Source organism: Coenobita brevimanus, chromosome 116 (assembly GCF_032717465.1).
Source record: "Coenobita brevimanus isolate Jiangsu-jjx chromosome 116, ASM3271746v2, whole genome shotgun sequence".
Taxonomy (NCBI): Eukaryota; Metazoa; Arthropoda; class Malacostraca; order Decapoda; family Coenobitidae; genus Coenobita; species Coenobita brevimanus.
The window spans coordinates 19,357,283-19,376,135 of record NC_137069.1 but is presented as its reverse complement, the minus strand read 5'-3'; the positions used below and the strand labels follow the sequence as shown (position 1 = coordinate 19,376,135).

Genomic DNA, 18,853 nt, shown 5'->3' with positions numbered 1-18,853 from the left:
TATATATATATATATATATATATATATATATATATATATATATATATATGTGTGTGTGTGTGTGTGTGTAAACTAAAGTATATGTGTCAATATGTGTATGGACATTGTCTTATTTACAGTATAGGGCAAAGGTATGAATAATATTTCATGACCAATTTTTCTTTCCCCCACTGTCTTATATTCTTAGGTGTGTATGTGTATTCTCCGCGGTTAAGGAAGCTCCAGAACACGTTTTTTTAACGATTTATTTGGATGTCCTTACTGTCCTAGTCTGTTCTATATAAATTCTTCAACCGTCACCATACTCTGCATATGTAATGCAAAAGGTAATGTTGACCTGTTATACCCAAAACTAAATCGTCAGTGATGAGAAGGGCTTGGTATGTTTCCCTGCCCATAGGTGATGATTTTTGATATGACGAGATAAGAGGAAAGATATGCGCTGACTGATGAGGTAGACGCAGTGGGATGATAAATTCTTTTTCTGTACACACACACACACACACACACACACACACACACACAGATAGACAGACGGGCAGATAGATAGGCAGGAAGAACGACTGAAAGAAATATAGAGTGAAAGAGAGAAAAAAGATAGATAGCTAGACAAAGGGAGAGAAGAAAATATTCAAAGAGAGAGAAAGAGAGAGAGAGAGAGAGAGAGAGAGAGAGAGAGAGAGAGAGAGAGAGAGAGAGAGAGAGAGACAGACAGACAGACAGACAGACAGAGACAGACAGACAGATAGATGGACTGACAGACAGACATGCAGTTACAGATAGATACTGATGGATAGACAGACAGACAGACAAACAGACATATCGACAGACATACAGACAGACAGATCAATTGATAGCCAGACACCTACCAGGCAGAGATACACATACCGCTGTTCCGTCCTAAAAGATAACACCATCACCACACTGTCATAAATCCTCAGTCCCATCAACACTACAGTAATGGGAACAACAACCTGGCAGGAAGGGGATCTAATACTGTTCCTGGCTGTGATCTTATTCAGGAGGAAGGTTCACTGTGCTGAGGGCTAGGGGAAGCGCTCAAGGGTTCTCCTATGTACTGACTATTAAGGGGAGCGCTCAAGGGTTCGCTTATGTACTGACTACTAAGGGAAGTGCTCAAGGGTTCGCTTACACTATGCCAGGTTCACTTACCAGGCAGATTAAGACAGATTGGAAGGGAAGGGAGAGAAATGAACAAACAAGACAGGGGCACATCATAAGGGAGAGGGTGAGATGGATGGGGTGAGAGAGAGAAACGAAGGGATACACAGATACTTGTAAACATAGCTAGATATATTCATTCATTCATTGCCAGACGCCATGTATCCCAGACGGGGTGGCCAATGGCTTAGAGTTAATTGTTTTACAGGGAGGGGCACTAATCCTCCACCAACCCCACTTGACATGTAGGGATGCCAACAGCATCTGGTGTTCCCAGGCGGTCACCCATCCAAGTACTAACCAGACCCAACGTTGCTTAACTTCACTGATCGGACGGGAAGCGGTGTACTCAACGTGGTATATATATAATGTATTAAGATGGTCCTTATACAGTAGGGCCAAAATTCGATTTCGAAAATTCAAATGCCATACCCATCCAAAACATTCTAAATAGGTTGAAAATACTGTATGTGAAATAATTTTTGACAACAAATAATTTTTAGAGGTTGCTCATTGCCCTTGTATATCACTGTATAAGAGCCAAACCGTGTACAGTATATTCAGAGCATTTTGTATCTGAAAATTTGTGAAATTTATGAATTTTTCAGATACGATCTCAGCTAAAAGAAGGTCACAAACGGTTAATTTTGGAAAAAGGTGGATATATTTATTAACTAATCTGAATTGCCTCAAAGCAAGTTATTGATTTTTGATGAACACTTTATTGTAATACCAGTAAACGACTGTCAATACAGTCACTTCTGCATTATTAAATGACCAATATGTCACCAACCAAATCATTGACCATTCATTGCTGCAGGAGTAGCTTAACTCCATGAGGAACTCTGCGTCTGTGGTCGGCCACAACTTGTAGGATGTATTGCAGCTGGTCTTCAGCCTTCGTTAGAAGACTGGAGAAGGCCTCGATAAATGCAACTGCTTATTCAGAGTGATCATTGGTTCCTGCGAGTTTTTGCAAACATGCCAGCGCCTTTCCGTATGTATGATCTTCATAGTGGTCAACAGGTAACTTCAAAAAGTCATCATCGATATTCAGTCGTTCGAAGAGGTTCTTTGTCTGCTTCGTGGCGAAATCAGCGACAGTCTTTCCTTGAAGATCACCAATCGCAATGGTGACCCGCTTGGGAGGATCCTCCATACCATCATTGAAATTCATAGCTTGCACCATCTGTTCCTTGACTTCTTAACTGATGTTATCATCAAACAGTGCAAAACCCACCAGCTCTTCATTCAAGTACCACAGATGAAAGGCAATTTTCTGAGCTGTTACTCTGGAAGTCTCATTGTTGATGGTGGCTTAATCGACTAGGGCCTGCAACAGATGCAGGTCGTTCTGTGGGGCGCTCACTGCGAGTGGTGCTGTTATCCAGGCCTTGACGTAGAAGCGTGTGTAAAACACACACAGGTCATGAAGACCACGCTCTTCACTGATGGTCAAGGTAAACTGTGAACGAAACAAGCACACTTTGAATGTGTAGATTACCTTTGACATCCATCGTGCTTGATGCATCGCTCTGGGCTTATGAAAACGAATACCTCGTGGTGGTGATGAACCGAGGAAGATGGCAGTCAGCTCGAGTACCTCACGGTAATCATCTCGAGGCTGCTTGTGCAGAAGTATAGTGAAAACAAAGGTCAGGACCTCCTCCTTGATGTCTTCAAGTTGAGCTGCGACCACTTCATCCGATAATGCGTCTTGGAAGTGCTCCTGGTCAATTGAACTCCAAAAAGTTTGAAATCGCTTGAAGAGCAGTACTTCTGGTGCCGGTGCAACATGCATGACTGTTTTGAAAGCAGTTTCTGCAAGTAGTTCTAAGATGTGATGCCGGCAGGCGAGGTACAAGAGTTCCCTATCCAGTAGCTGTTCCACCATAATGCATGCTCCTTTGTGGCGACCCGTGTTTGCGCTTGTCGTGTCGAAGCAGATGCCTTGGACCCTTTCTGCAACTCCCCACCGCTTCACTGCTCTGACCACGGCTTGTGCTTGCTGCAAACCAGTCCCTGATTCTAATTTTGGAACTTCTAATAGCTGAGAATTACCACGAGATGATGATTGGAAGTCGGTCGACTTTTTCATTGTTGGTGAGGTCTGGAAGAAGCTTTGCATCTCAGTGTACGATGATTACTTCGTCCGGAGCGAACTCATTCATTATGCTCATCACCGTCTCTTTGCGCCATTTCTGTCGCTGTCGCCTGATGCTGCTGTGGTTCAGAATTAATGAACTGAGATCATGACCCAAAGCTTTTGCTGTTTCTCCAAGAATCATCAGAGCAGTGCGATCAGACAGTTGATATCAATCCAGAGTGGCCGACAGATTTTGACAGCACAACTTTCCGACCACATTTGGGTGGTGAAGGAAGACACATTTAATTCTTCATTTACAGGAGTCATGCAGTTACCACTGGACTCATCCCCAGATGACAAAGTACTGCTGCTGCTGCTCTCCAATTCAGCGATTTCTTGAGCCTGCGCAAATGCAGTGGCGGTCTTTTCTCTTCGTTTGAGCTCCATACTCTCACGGTGGCACTTATTTGCTTCTTTGATACTTAGGGTCTTGTCGATTCCTGCCATTGCCCCCGGCCGACCTTTCATATGCTGAATGATGAGAAACTGCTTGTCCTTTTCTATTGTGATCAGTTTCAGGGCATCAGCATGTGCAATACCGAAAAGGTCATCCAAAGTATCTTTCAGTGTTTGCTCACACTGGACTTATGCTGGTGTTGTCCTGCCCTTGTTTTTCTTAAGAGATTGCCATTGAAGCAAAATCTTCTCCATTATTTTCTTGGAATTGCATGTTTGCCGAACTGGAATACGGGCACGCTCCCAGAACTGTTCCACATTTTCAATTGTAGCTGTCACTGCTGTTTTAACTGTCTTTTCCTGCTTCAGGTGGAGGTGCAAAAGATAACCTAGGGCTTGGCGGTTTGAAGGCAATTTGAATCCTTTGATATCATCTTCCAATTGTCGAGCAAGTAGACATCAGACCGAGTCCTAGACAGGTTCCTTGCTTTAGCATCAGTGCTGCCACTCGTCGAAGACATATTCGTCCAGAATCAACACAGTTCAACCAGATATCAGTAATTATGTAAGATTGCCTGTAAAAGAAGAAAGCATGCAATTAAAGGGTGCAATTAGATTGTCACTGTATGCTATCAGTACACAACAGAGACGTCTCTAAGCACTTAACAAGTAAGTGAAGCACTGTTATATACCAAATTGTCATTGAAATCTAGTAAATTATCGTCACCACGAATATCAGCAGCATAACCAGGTTATGAGGTCTAACAACAATTATCTAACTGCCACGCCCGGTTCACAGTAGGCAGCGTGATCTGCCTAGGTGCTATGAATTTAAATCTTTGTACACAGCAGAACTGAGTAGTTTCAAGACACCGAAATTGTGTGAAAGACATTTCTGTGTCAACTATGTGGGACAAGCTGAATGTGGCGATACGTAATAACATAAAAGGCCGATGAGTGGCCTCTAAATATAAATATTTTTCAAAAATATTTTGCATGACATGTTTTCGCGTTATATGGAAGGATTTCAGGGGGTATCGTCCTAAAAATTTGCAAGATCGAAAATTACCAGCATCCTAATATATATATATATATATATATATATATATATATATATATATATATATATATATATATATATATATATATATATATATATAGAGAGAGAGAGAGAGAGAGAGAGAGAGAGAGAGAGAGAGAGGCGGTGGCTGAATCGGTAGAGAGGCGGCTTGCAGTCCTGATGGACCCAGGTTCGAATCCTGGCTGGGGCATGGAACAGTTTAAGGATTTGAATTTCATTAAAAGCAGACTTTCCTGATCTACCAGATGACCCGCCGACATGTCGTAAAAATACCCCCGCTAATACCAATACACCAGTCCTGTATGAGACAGCCCTAGCATGTATTCAATACGGACGGTGGGTGTTAGCGCCGAAGTGGTGACATGTGGAGGTGTAGGAGGACTACTGGGCCTTGGGATAGGCTACTGCCCCCAAGATATAGGCCCTGAAGCCTTTGCCCAGAGTCGGACACATAAAATATATATATATATATATATATATATATATATATATATATATATATATATATCCATCATCCAATCCTACATTGCCCCATGAGGAGCGTAGGAGCCCGGGGCTAGGCGTTGGTCCCGACATTTAAGATGAGAGTGGTCAGCCTTACTCATCTCTGAGTGGCATTACATCAGCAATCAACCCCAATCACCCCTTGGATATAAATCTTCACCTGCTCAATCAGATTGGAGAGCAATAATTACCCACTAAACCACCAGGCGCCAAAATTTGGTTATATGTTACCACCCAGCGTGGTAAATGGTTTCCTGGTGCACAGGAAACCACTTGGCTTGTCACTCAATGCAGAGTCACCCACAGGCTGAAGGAAGTGGAAAGAATGAAGGAAAGAAAGACAGAAGAGAATGGAAGGAAAGAAGGATGGAGAGGAAAGGGCAGACACCAGAGAGCAGCACTACATCGAGTGAGTGGATGGTGAGCGCCCCCACCTACCACAAATATATACATATATATATATATATACATATATATACATATATATATATACATATATATATACATATATATATACATATATATATACATACATATATATATATTGTTACGCTGTCCGCCTTTCCGTTCCCACGGGTGCAGCCGTTACAGCTGGGCTAGGGGATTATGCAGTATGTATCCGTGTCATTCGCGGAGTTTACATTAGCGAGTGTTACAAGTTCTTTTGTTTCTTTCGTTCCTGCCACTGAGGGCAATTTTATTTAATACCATGCTGAGAATGCATTTGATTATTTTGATTGTCTTGTGTGAGCTACCAGTATATTTAATGATGCTTTGCTTGCATTAGAAGTACCAATTGTAGAGAGAGAGGGGCACGATTATAAGTTCTTATTAATTAATTTGATTCATGCGTTCGCGCTTGGCTGCACACGAGCCAGCCTTTGTCAGTGTCTTCCCAGCCAGCTTTAGTGTCGGGTGCTTGTGCACTCTCTCTCTCTCCCCAGTCATTTTTATGCCGAGCTGGCGTTTTCATTTACGTTTATTTTTATTCTTTTGTTGCTGACTGAGGAAAGTAGTTATTTTATTTTGTTTTTGTAACCGTGTTGTCTTTGGAGGGCCAGTTTGGCTCACCGTGGTCCTCTCGCTGCCTTTGTTAACGTTCCCCAACACACGTACATACACACACACCCCTAACCCCTACACAGTTAATCCCATCTCTTTGCACAAGGCTAGTGAGAACCATCGTGAGCTACTAACTGCGTTCCCCCTTGGACACGGGTTAAGTAGAAAGTCGTCACCACCGGAAGTAAGTGGGAGGTGTTCCTGTAGGCTGTCTCGGGCGGTATTACTTCCGGTAGTGACGATAGTAGGCTAGATCTATAGGTAGGCTGTTCCGTTTTACTATCACAGTACAGAGTGTTGCGTTCTTAAGTATTCTTCCGTTGCGCAGTTTTTCTCTAGTTTGCGGAGTGTCAGTGCCGGGGTCTGCGTTATTTTTGCAACGCAGTGGAGGCCGACCATCTAAGGCTGCCTTGTGGTCTTTTTGTAATAGCCCCGGGCTGGCGCTACCGTAACAGTGGCGACCTCGCATCAGGATATCCTAACAGTGCCTTCTTCTTGCTAGGATATCGTTATCTTGGCTTTCTCTGTACTTGAGGTGAAGTTGATGTGTGTGTAGTTTCTTAGTCAGCATTAGTATTTCGTTATTCAGTACTGCCATTGATTTGTCGCCATGGAGTCACGCGTGTCTACACCAGATCGCGTACGTGCTGAGTCACCTGTGGATATGGAAAATATGGAACAACGAGAGGCACATAGCAAAGGTACTCCCCGTGTGAGCCCTGAGTTTGACTATGGTGCTGAAATGCCTCGTTTCGCTACCCCGCTATTACCATCTATGATGCCGCCTAGCCAGTTTAGAGCAGTTCCCCCAGGTATGTCTAGTGCTTTCCCTGGAGTTGTTCATTCCACTCCCATATACCCTGGAGTCTTGTCACCGGAGGCTCAGTTGCAGTTGGAGTTGAAAAAGATGGAGATGGAAATGCAGCGTGCAAGAGAGAAAGAAGAGAGGGAAATGCAGCGTGCAAAAGAAGAGAGGGAGATGGAGATGCAGCATGCAAGAGAGAAAGAAGAGAGGGAGATGGAGTTGCAGCGTGAAAAAATGCGATTTGAGCTGGAGAAGACTCGCTTGGAGCTGACTGCTAATAGACCAACTTCAGATACCCAAACCTCAGGCCGTGCAGAGGATAGGGAGAGTTGGTTCTCAAGGAGTCTAAAATTAGTGCCAGCATTTGATGAGTTGAAGGTGACAGAATGGTTTGTCAGGTTTGAAAAGAAGGCTAGGGAGTTTGAGTGGCCCAGGCAGCGCTGGGTGGGGTTGGTATCTAATGTGCTGAAGGGAAAAGCTTTGGAAGTGTATAATAGGTTGAGCCCTGAGGATGTAGATGATTATGATGAATTTAAAACAGCCATCCTGAAGGCATATGAACTTAGACCAGAGGCTTATCGGTTGTTGTTCCGTGGTGCTCGGAAAAGGCCTGCTGACACCTATATGGCCTACGCTAGGTATCTGGAGGAGAGGTTAGACGAGTGGTTGCTGAGTGAGAGCGCCACTTCGTATAACGAGGTGCGTGAACTGTTTTTGATGGAACATTTTACCAACATGGCTGACAAAGAAATTGGTGTTAAAATTAGGGAGAAGAGATTTAACCCTATTCGGTGCACCCCGTATCATTTTTGATACGCCCTAACTAATTTTTGCCAATAAACTCTAGTTTGTAAGCAATGCATGGTCTCACGATTGTTTTTTTGTTAAATTACTGGAAACGCAACAAAATAGTGATTCTGAGCGAAAAAACTGGGTTGAAACGAGCGTTTTCTCTAAAATTAACGATTTTTCCCCGTGGAGAGCGCTAAACAAAAAGAAAACGCTCGAAGATGAGTGAAATATCTGGGACCTTAGCCTACGCAAGCCTAACGGGCATCAACACAGCTTCCAGACGTACGATACGTTTCCTATTTTCATTCAAACTACTTTATTTTCTATGTATTATTCATTGTTCATACTTTATGACTCCTCATACCTAGTGAAATAGTTATTTCATTCACTAATTTTATTATCTATGTATTATTCATTGTTTTTTCTCTATGACTCCTCATACCCAATGAAATGGTTGTTCGTACACATACACACAGATACACACATGTGCATTGTATTGTGCACACAGATACACACACGTACAGTGTAATGTGCATACACACACACACACACACACACACACAAACCTCGCGGCTCTCGTGTAGGCGTGCTGGACGACGGTTAGTTAGGCATTAATTAGGGGACGGGGTGGATGTGCCGACGGACGTAGTCATTGCTTTTATTTTCGACTATGTTGACGACCCAGTCGAAGATTACTTGGAAGAGGTAGTTGGCGATGATGATGATGATGACCTTGCCTTGGATAGAGTAGCTGAGGGCGACGATGTAGATGATGATCAGAATGTTGACAAAATGAAGAAGAGTGGGTACCACTCAGAAACAGAAAGCCACTGGTGAAAAATAGATTAATCAGTTCTTTGGACCAGTGCTTGAACAAACATAATTATGACGAATTTGTCCTGCCACACGAGCTCAGGGAATATACCTGCATTTTAGAGAAACCCCAGAGAAAATTAGATATCGGTAAGTCAATAATATGGACCAATCATACAGAAGGTAGGCCTGTTGAGAAGGTATTGCCTAGTGAAGGATGTTTTGTTAGGAGAGGCAAGGTCAGCTAATACAGAAATAATGGCATGGGAGTTGTTTATAACATCTAATATGATTGATGGTATTGTAACCCATGCTAACACAAGGCATAATTACCGAAATTTCTAATACTGACAGTGCTGAAATACCAACACACGTCAAGATGACTGATGCCATAGAATTGAAAAGCTTTTTTGGCCTGCTCTATCCAAGAGGTTTGTTGGGACAAAATAAATATTGCTATAATCGTCTTTTCATGGAAGGGTTTGGTCACCCAATATTTGAAGCCGTCATGTCAGTAAAACGATTTGGTTTCTTACATGCCGACATAACTTTTAACAACATTGATACCAGACACCAGAGATGGGTACACGATCAACATTGATACCAGACACCAGAGATGGGTACACGATCGGTTTGCAGCAATCAGGGAGCTTTTTGAACAGTTCAGTAATTGTTGTTGCTCAGTGTTAGAGCCAGGTGACTTCTTGACCACTGATGAAACGTTGTATGGGTGCAGAACACAAATAGGGTTCAGACTACAATAAGAGCAAACCCGTACTCTACGGCCTCCAGTATAAATCTATTAATGCTGTTAGATATCCATTTACTTTTAGGACAGCTGTATATTCAGGTAAACCTGGAGAGCCAGGACCACACTACATACGCGGTACAGTCCCAACAGTGGAAGCTCTGGTAAGTCAGTTACAAGCCTCAGTCGACCTTAGAGGTAGGATTATTAGCCTGGATAGATTGTACACCAGTATAGAGTTGCTGGAGTGGCTTCAAACACAAGGTATCTCAGCCTTAGGTACTATAGATTCTACTAGGAAAGGCATACCACCAGAGATAGTCACAGAAAGGGAAGATAGGTCATACCAAGTTTACTGGAAGAAACACGGGGAGGAAATGACACTGAATCCTATGTAACACCCACCAAAAGCAAAGGTAAGAAAGATGTGTTACTTCTGAGCACAGTTTCCCCTATATTAGGCATTACCAAGGATAATGATTTGAAATATATATATATATATATATATATATATATATATATATATATTTAAATTGTATGATTTCACTAAAGGAGGCACTGACATTATGGATCAGAGAATAAGTTTTCATACAGTACACTAAATCTAGAAGATGGACAGTGAATGCCCTTGGCTACATTGTCGACACTGCCAGAGTAAATTCACAGACAATTTATTCGTTATATAATAATCAGGACCCAAGAAAAATTGCTTCAATCTCCTATGGCTGGCAGATAGTGAAGGCATTGTGTAATCTGCAAATTGAAAGAAGAAAAGTTCAGGCTTGTGGTCTGACCAGGAATACAATAGCTAAGATGAATCTTATGCTCGGACAGGGAGATGTAGAGGAGGCCGTCCCAGAAGTAACACATGAGAATAGGTCAGGCAAGCAGCACAAGTGTCATTCATGCCTGGAGTCTCTTTATGGTCCAGGATACACTCAGAATCGCCCCAAAGCAAAATCGTCCACGAAACAATGTCAAGTACGTCACTAGCACACCTGTGATCAGAATTGAAATAAAGTATGTATGAAATGCTATAGTAACATGCCCAATCAGTGAAAGTCTTGTTTTGGAAATTAAGAATGAATATGCATGTCTGTGAATATAGATTATGACTGAGTTTACGTTATATACGGATTATATTTTTGTTTAAAAATTTCCTTATATGATAGATGTAAATAGAGGTACGGAAGGTGAGGATCTTGCAGCATAAGAATCCTCCGGCTTATATTAGTTGTAAGTGTAGAGTAAAAATGATGTTCGAGTGGGTGGAGTAGACTGTAGCACCAGTCGAGCAGGGCAGTACTCCCGAGGTGGATGGAAAGCTGATGACAGGGAGTGCTGGAGCTCCCGTTTCATCAGCCCTCAGGACTAGTTCCTGACCATCCCCCTTTGCTGAACTTTTTCAGTGTCTCAGTTACACAGAGAGTAGGCCAGCATGCTCTCCAGTACAAATTTCTCTATCTATCTTCACCAAACTACATGCACAGTACACACTACACTTCCTATTCAAAATTTACCAAAATGGCGTCAATTCACCTAGCCTCGGAGTCCCCAGGGGGGGGACCATAAATGCCCCCGCCATCTGCCCCTCTCCCGGTGACGACTCGAGGTGCCTGGAACCACTGTCTGACTCTCTTCTTCTTCATTTCTGCAACATTCGCGGCCTTTCATCTAACTTTCGCTCTGTTGAGCACCACCTCTCCTCCTCTAAACCTCACCTTCTTTTTCTAACGGAGACTCAGCTGTCTGAGGCAACTGACAGCAAACCCTTTTCTGTATCCTCCTACTTTCTCTATACTCATTTCAAAGCCAAAGGTGGCTGTTGTGTATACATACGCAACGACTTATCTTGCTCTCGTGTTCCTGAACTTGATTCTTCTGAATTCTCCACTCTCTGGCTTCGGCTTTCCTGTCATTCTCTGACTAAATATATCTGTGCTGTTTACTTATCCCCTAATTCTACTGACTATCAAAAATTCTTCGACTATCTTCTACGATGGAACACATTCTGTCCATTTCTCCTTTCTCTGAAATCTCCATTCTTGGAGATTTCAATGTTCACCACCACCTTTGGCTCTCCTCTCCTTTCACGGATCCACCTGGTGAACAAGCCTACATCTTTTCTATCCTTAATGACCTAGAGCAGCTTGTACAGCACCCTACCCGTATCCCTGACCGCCTTGGAGAGAGCTCCAACATACTTGACCTCTTCCTCACAACTAATCCTTCTGCTTACTCTGTTAATCTTTTCTCTCCGTTGGGCTCCTCCGATCACAACCTTATTACCTTAACCTGTCCTATCGCTCCAGTACGGCCTGCGGACCCTCCAGGGAAACGTCGTCTCTGGCATTTTGGAGCTGCGGACTGGGAGGCCCTCAGGCAGTACTTCTTTGATTTTCCCTGGAATGATTATTGCTTCCATGGCCGTGAGCCATCTGAGTGTGCCTTGCGCATTAAGGAGGTTATTCTCTCGGGCATGGAAGCATACATTCCTTTCTCATATCCTTTGACTAACGCAAGAAAGCCTTGGTTTAATCACGCTTGTTCTAATGCTGTCCGCAACAAGGAGAAGGCCTACAAAAGGTACCGGAGCCAACCCACCCCTGAATCACATAATCTTTACGTTTCTGCCCGGAATCGTGCTAAGTCTGTTCTTCGCTCTACTAAAAATAATTTCATCCATACTAAATGCTCTCAACTCTCCAACTCGAATTCTTCCCGCTCCTTCTGGCACCTTGCCAAAAATCTTTCTAACAACTTTACCTCATCATCCTTCCCTCCTATTTTCTACTCTGATGGTTCTGTAGCTATTTCTTCTACTGATAAAGCAGATCTCTTCGCACAGACTTTCTCCTCCAATTCCACCTTAGACGATTCCGGTGCTGTTCCTCCATCACTTCCCCCCTCTGACTTCCTCATGGCTGACATTAAAATTTCTTCAGTTGATGTATTTCTGCCATTACTGGCCTCAGTACTAACAAGGCATATGGGCCTGATGGGGTCCCTCCTGTTGTTCTCAAAAACTGTGCTTCTGTGCTTACACCCTGCCTAGGCAAACTATTTCACCTTTGTCTGTCAACTTGTACCTTTCCTTCTTGCTGGAAGTTTGCTCTCATTCAGCCAGTCCCAAAGAAGGGTGACCACTCCCAACCCTCCAACTATCGTCCAATTGCTTTAACGTCCTGTATTTCAAAAGTTTTCGAGTCAATTCTTAATAAAAAATTTTAAGGCATCTTTCCTATCACAACCTTCTTTCCGATCGTCAGTATGGGTTCCGTCAGGGACGCTCCACTGGCGATCTTCTCACCTACCTTTCAGACTCCTGGTCATCCTCCTTTCGGGACTTTGGCGAAAGCTTTGCCATTGCACTTGACATCTCAAAGGCTTTCGATCGAGTCTGGCATAAATCTTTAATTTGCAAACTGCCCTCCTACGGTTTCTATCCTTCTATCTGTACCTTCATCGCTAGCTTCCTTTCTGGTCGTTCTATAGCTGCTGTCGTAGACGGCCATCGTTCTTCTCCTAGATCTATCAACAGTGGTGTTCCTCAGGGCTCTGTCCTATCACCAACTCTCTTCCTTTTATTCATCAATGATCTAAGCTGTACATCTAACCCTATCCACTCATACGCTGATGACTCCACCCTTCACCTTTCCATTCGGTTCCCGCAACGCCCATCTCAACAGTTACTTCAAGAAACAAGGGATGAGGCTATGGCACACCTAATGTCTAACTTGGCTCATATCTCTGACTGGGGTAAAAATAATATGGTTGTCTTTAATGCTTCTAAGACTCAGTTCTTACACCTATCAACCCGACAAAATCTTCCACAGGTATACCCACTAATGTTTAATAATATTCAGATTAATCCTGCATCATCCTTGAACATGCTTGGGGTTTCATTTACTCGGGACTTATCTTGGAAAGATCATATTACATCTCTTGTAAAATCTGCTTCCAAGAGATTGGGTGTGCTAAGCCGACTCCGCTCTTTCTTTACCCCTGCACAATTGTTGACTCTATACAGGGGTTTTATCCGCCCCTGTGTGGAGTACAACTCTCATGTGTGGGGAGGCTCCCCACATACAGCTCTTCTCAATAGGGTGGAGTCAAAGGCTTTTCGTCTCATTAACTCTCCTCCTCTTACTGACTCCCTTCAACCTCTGTCTCTTCGCCGCACTGTTGCATCTTTATCTCTTTTCTATCGCTACTTTAATGGTCACTGCTCCTCTGAACTGTCTGCTTGCATTCCTCCACCTCTACGACGGGCGCGTAGCACCCGTCTGGCAGCAAACTCTCATCCCTTTTCTGTCCAACTCTCTAATGCAAGAGTTAACCGTTACTCCCAGTCTTTCATTCATGCAACAGGTCAGCTCTGGAACTGTCTCCCTCTGTCTGTATTTCCTCCTGCCTATGATCTCCAGTCTTTCAAACGCAGTGTGTCCAGGCATCTCAAAATGATCGGATCTTGAATTTGGCTCTCTATTGTATTTTGTTTTTCTCTTGGAGGGAACTGTTACTGAGGGCTCATGGCCTTTGGTTCCTTCTTCCTCGCATAAAAAAAAGAAAAAAAAATACCGCCGGAAAATACATAGGAGCATAGGCATGGATAGCCCCAAGTTAACGGTTACTACTCTTTCGACCTGTGACGGGCTGTGGGTCACTGAGGGCCCTGTTAGTTAATTGGCACCCGGGATCTTTTTAACTTACCAGGGGTCGATGCAACAGGGGGTGGATCAGCTGAAATGAAGCATGGTCTCGCAGTGTAGAGAAGGAGCTGGGGCCTGATTGACTGCTGTCTTCCTTGAAAGCGCCAGGCTAGGCTCTGGACCTAACCCCTCATATCCACACTGTGCCTGTGCATTACCCAGGGAACAGCTTGTTCTCCGGTTACAAGAGATATAGGGTTTAACCAGGAAGCTACAGGCTGCTCTAAGCGATTCAGTAATCCAAAGACTGGCACGTTTCCTGGTTAACAGTCTACTCGTAAGAATTTAATGGTGATCCCGCATGTACGGAGCTTTGGCTGGCAGCTGCATTTTCTCGTGGTGACTACTAACAGAGGATCAAGGGACTGACTTCTGGAGAGACTGACTGGCTGACCGACAAAGGTCTCAGTGATAGGCTAGTGATTGACCAGTGGGAAATTACTAATAAACTGACATCAGAAGGACAGTCTACTGACTAATTTGTCGGTATTTTGGGATTGACTGCCCCACTGATTAACCATTGATTTATACTGTATACTGATGATGTTTTGGGTATAACTATTCATAATTGAATATTTGTTATTGCATTGCTCTGAATACTCCTTGGGGCGTAGCATGAGCAGATAGAGCTACCGTGCCTTTTGAATAATTGGTTATAACTAAATATTTCTCTGTGCCCTTCAATTTTAATTTGCAGTACTCAGATTTAGAAATACCTATATAATATATTGGTGACAACAGATTCAGCCTTCTCAAGGACCTCCTTCAGCTGTAAGGAGTGAGAAGCAGGTAGACCTTTATCATACAACAGAGGGGCAGGCAGAATAGGAGGTAGGTAAGGCACAAGGCTGTTGATGTGGAATTTTGCATTTATTATGCAATATGTATGCCTTTTCAAGCATTTATCTCCCGTACATCTACCGCCTTCTGCCTTATCTACCTCCTGTACTCCCCGGCCCTTTCTCACTCGCCATCCATTTGTATGATAAAGGTCTACCTGTTTCTCACTCCTTAGTTATACGTGAAGTGGGTCCATGAGAAGGTCGAGTCTGTTTTGTTCTCACGAATAGATTATATTTTACACACCAACACAATCCTCACAAACCACCACAGACCTCACACACGAGCACAGTCCTCACACACCACTACAGTCCTCACACACCACCACAGTCCTCACTCACCAACCCAGTCCTCACACACCAACGCAATCGTCACACACCAACACAGTCCTCACACACCACCAGTCCTCACACCACCACTGTCCTCACTCATCAACACAATCCTCACACACCACCACAGTCCTCACGCACCAACACAGTCCTCACGCACCAACTCAGTCCTCACCCCACACGTGTAAAATTAATAAGAATAATCTTTTACTTCTATAAATTCATTATTATATAGTTGTAATGACATTTGAAAAATAAATAACTACTTTCTAAAGGGAGGAGGTTGGGGAAAGTGGTTGGTGGGATACATGGCGAGTTGGGTCCTCGTCCCGTATCCAGGTTACACACTTTTTGAGTGTGGCTGAAACTCGCGTAGCTAAATATTATATTCAGTCATTAGAAAGAAATATATGGTAGTATTCTCATCATCATCATTATGAACTTTCCATTTTTAGTCCACAGCAGGACTGGACTCTTCACTTAGGGAGGTTTTAGTCAGGAAGCCCTAACCCACGGCCCTGCACAGTTGTTGACTTTATACACGGGTTTTATTCGCTCCTGTGTAGAGCACAGCTGTCATGTGTGGGGAGGCTTCCCACACAGTTCTTCTCAACAGGATGGAGTCGGAGACTTTTCGTCTCATTAACTTTCCTCTTACTGGCTCCCTTCAACCTCTGTCTCTTCGCGGCACTGTTGCATCAGTCTCTTTTCTATCGCCACTTCAATGGTCACTGCTCCTCTGAACTGTCTGCTTGCATCCCTCCACCACCACAGCAGGCACGCAGCACCCGTCTTAGCAACAAACTCAGCCCTTTTCTGTCCAACTCTTTAATGCAAGAGTTAACCGTTGCTCCAGTCATTCATGTATGCAACAGGTCAACTCTGGAATTGTCTCCATCTCTGTTTTTTTACTGCCTACGGTCTCCAGTCTTTCATACACAGTGTGTCCAGGCATCTCGAAATGAACTGATCTTGAATTTGGCTCTGCTGTCGTTTTTTTCTTGGAGGGAGCAATTTGCAGGTCCTGCCCTTTGGTTCCTTCTTTCTCGCATAAAAAAAAATACTCGCATGTATAACCAGGTATTATTTACATGCTTACATTATTAGATTTCCTTGACTAATAGCTACCTCTCCATCAACTAGTCTACCTAGTAGTAAATCCACTGAAAGTGGGTTTAGGAGTTATGAAGGTGAGGAAGAAAGAGAGAGTATTAGCGGTGGCGAGTGAGTGAGAGAGATGGTGGTGAGAAAAAAGCGGTGGTAGTGAGACGAAGAGTATGGTAGAAGGGAATATAGTGGTGAGTGTGAGGGTGATGGAGGGAGGGAAGGTGGTGGTGAGGAAGATGGGAGGTGGTGAGTGTGAGGGAGGAAGGGTGGTGATGATGATGAGGAAGATGTGTAAGCTATCAACTTCCATGTTATGGACGGTGTGTGTGTGAGAGACAACAGTAAACGGTTTATTGATACTGCAGCCCTCAGACTGAAAATATAGCCTACGGCTTTGATATATGGCAAACATGATAAGCGTTGGTGAATGGTAAAATATTTTATCATTTGATATTTACATTAATTTTAAATTTGATAATAGTTAAACGTGTGTATGCGTGTGTGTGTGTGTGTGTTTCAGTGCGCGCGGGTGCGGTACGATATGTTTGGCGGCGCTTGCCTTGCAACGGCGCCGACGTGTCCGAATGCGTTCCTTTCACTTCGTCAAACCAATAATATTACTCAAGATTCTTTTCTCGATACTAGGGTCGTAAGTGTGGGAAATCGCCAAGGGTTGCACCGAATAGGGTTAAGACCTTGAAGGAAGCAGCGACGTGGGCTGATGACCGGGTGTTTGCCTTGCGGAGTATGGGGGTCAAGTATGCTAATTTTCAGTATTCCAGGGAGAGGACTGTGAGTGGCCCTGCCTGGGATAAATCTCCCGTGAATCAGTCCAAGGGAAGTTCAGAGGAGAAAAAGAATTCTGGGAGAAAGAGCCCTGTATCCAGTTCGAAGCTAGTTTGTTACTTTTGCAAACAGAGTGGGCACATCAAGCCTAACTGCCCTAAGTGGAAGGCCTCCCAAAATGCCAAACCAGTGGCACTAGTTGTAGGTTCGAGTCAGGTGAACGAGAGGAGTTGGGAGAGTGGTAACGGTGAGGGAGAAGTCTGTGGAAAGCTGGAGTGCAGCCGGCTGTGCTCGCTGCCAGCTCAGGCTGAAAAAGTTACCCAACATGCTACGCCACCTCCGGATGAACTGCCTCAGAAATCGTCCCTAGACTGGTGTAAACCTTTTATGTGTCACGGCACAGTGAAAATTCATGGGATCAGTTATCCAGTTACTGTGGCTCGTGATACCTGTGCACAACAGTCTGTGTGCAGAAACGTGACTGGAGGGCCTGTAAACTCAGGGAAGTATGTGCTGTGTAGAGGCATGAACTCAGATGAATACTATGATTATGTTCATGTGGAACTCGATTGCCCCATTGTTCAGACTGCAGCTCAAGTAGCTGTTGCTGATGTAATGCCAGTAGAGGGGATTGATTTTCTGCTGGGGAACGACCTGGCTGGGGAGAAAGTATTTCCATCTATTCCCCCACCAGTTGTTGTGGCAGAGAAGTGTTTTGACGCCCCAGAAATTGGTATTGAAGTTGATGCAGAAGTGGAAGCCATGTTCCCGGTCTGTGCAATTATACGATCTATGGCACAGGTTGCAGCCCGGGAGGAAGAACTGGTGAAGCCACAGGTTCTTGGGGTCGACTGTGATGAGGCAGGGCCACCAATGGAGGAACCTAGTGAGCAGAGTGTTGCTGTAGTGGGTGAGGAGAGTGGGAATGCGTGCATGGGCGCCGCCCCACTTCCCACTCAGGACACTAGAGGTGGTGTTGAGTGTGTCTGTGTGGAGACTGAACCCAGCCCATCGACTGAATTAGGAGAATTTCAGGACGCTGGGGTCGACTGCGGGGATGCTGGACCTCCGTCAAACGCGCCTGAGGAACAGAGTGTCACTGTTGAGGGTAGAGATGATGATGTCAGTGTGGAGTCTGACATTCCTCCCCCTGTCGAGTGTACTAGAGGTGACGCTGAGATTGATCGCCCTTTGCAATCCAGTGTCCCGACCAGTCCCTTATCTCAGTCCTCAGTAGAGCTGGCGGGTGTTGGGCCAGCAGAATTGAGGGTGAAGCAACAGGAGGATGTAACATTAAAGCCCTTGTTTGCTCGAGTAGGAGAAGAAAGAAGTATGGAGTGTGGTAAGGAGGAGTTCCTGATTAAAGATAATGTTTTACATCGCCGATGGACGCCCACTGGCGCCACGGTGGATGGAGGAGTGAGTGAGTTAGTGCAGGTGGTGGTGCCTGTGCAGTATAGGGTGCCGTTAATACAGTTAGCACATGAGGGACCTTTAGCAGGTCACTTGGGAAACAGAAAGACAGTGCAGCGCTTAAGATATAACTTTTG

General features: G+C 44.2%; 1 pseudogene; it reads right to left on the bottom strand.

Moving 5' to 3' along the window:
- Window positions 1–1,434: 1,434 nt before the first annotated feature.
- On the bottom strand, window positions 1,435–1,553 carry LOC145418881 (5S ribosomal RNA; annotated as a pseudogene).
- Window positions 1,554–18,853: the final 17,300 nt, after the last annotated feature.